The sequence below is a fragment of the Muntiacus reevesi genome, chromosome 14 (assembly GCF_963930625.1).
Source record: "Muntiacus reevesi chromosome 14, mMunRee1.1, whole genome shotgun sequence".
Lineage (NCBI taxonomy): Eukaryota > Metazoa > Chordata > Mammalia > Artiodactyla > Cervidae > Muntiacus > Muntiacus reevesi.
In genome coordinates, this window is record NC_089262.1 from 16,983,984 (window position 1) to 16,985,176 (window position 1,193).

At 33.4% G+C, this 1,193-nt stretch overlaps 1 non-coding gene across 1 annotated transcript; it reads left to right on the forward strand.

Annotated features, from left to right (window-relative positions):
* The first annotated feature begins 788 nt into the window (after nucleotides 1-788).
* TRNAC-ACA (transfer RNA cysteine (anticodon ACA)) lies at nucleotides 789-861 on the forward strand. Its single transcript has one exon. It is a non-coding gene; the product is annotated as a tRNA-Cys (tRNA).
* Nucleotides 862-1,193: the final 332 nt, after the last annotated feature.

Consider the following 1,193-nt stretch of genomic DNA (forward strand, 5'->3'; position numbering starts at 1 on the left):
CTTCAATGGTCTTTTTGTGCAAAGGCTGAAAGGAAATTTGAGAGGACAACTCTTTAAGTAACTGACAGAATAATATGTAGCTATGGATGTAGACTTCAGGGGAATCTACAGAGTCCTAGATGTTAAATTTGTTTGCTGAAACAAAACAATATTTGGTAGAGAAAATGGGAATGTTGTAGAATTCTATTATTGACTCACCTAGGGATTTCTACCCTGTCAGTGAACAAGAAGAATACACTGACATTTAACAGAAAGGCTGGTATGTGATTAGGATATTGAGAAGAGCAGAAATTTTCTCAAAATGTATTATTGTTTCCAGTAAGTCCTTTTTTAATACTATTAAATTGTTGTGTACTAATAAAGTTTACTGATGAAAACTTCCTCAAAAGAAAGCTATGTTTTATTGAAACAAGTGTATCTTTTCCTATATGTGAAATATTTTTTATTGTCTAGCAGGTGAAGGATGAGTCTCTAGAAATATCATTTTTACTTTGTTTAATACTTCCTAAAACTGTAGCATTTTCTTTGGTTGAAATTGGAGAATAGATTCCATTATCTATTGGAGATATGATTCTATCACAATTGATAACTTTTCAATTAAAATTAACACCCTGGTATTTTGGGGTTGTGGATAAATTGGAAGATAAAGAGTTTGGAGGAAATGCCAAGTTGTTTTTTTTTTTCCTCTAGATCCTGCATCCTATCTATTCTATTTAAGAATTTCCAAGCACTAGATAACATTTGAGTGTTTATTATATTTGGTTGTTTATTAATTATTAAATATGATTTCCCTGATGGCTCAGATGGTAAAGCGTCTGCCTACAATGCAGGAGACCTAGGTTCGATCCCTGGGTCAGGAAGATCTCCTGGAGATGGAAATGGCAACCTACTCCAATACTCTTGCCTGAAAAATCCTATGGACAGAGGAGCCTGGTACACTACAGTTCATGGGGTCACAAAGAGTCAGACACGACTGAAAATCACTTCACTTCACTTTTCAATTATTATATAATAATGCTATGCTATTATCTATGATAGGGTTCCTGTAATTTTTAAATGAAAAGTGCCCCCAGATATCATAGAAGTGTTTTCTTAGTCATGAAAATTGTGCTTCATGGCTATGCTAATGAGTTTTGTTTCTCTTGAATTTTTGGAGTTTTTATGAACCTCCAAATATCCTTGCTGTAAATATT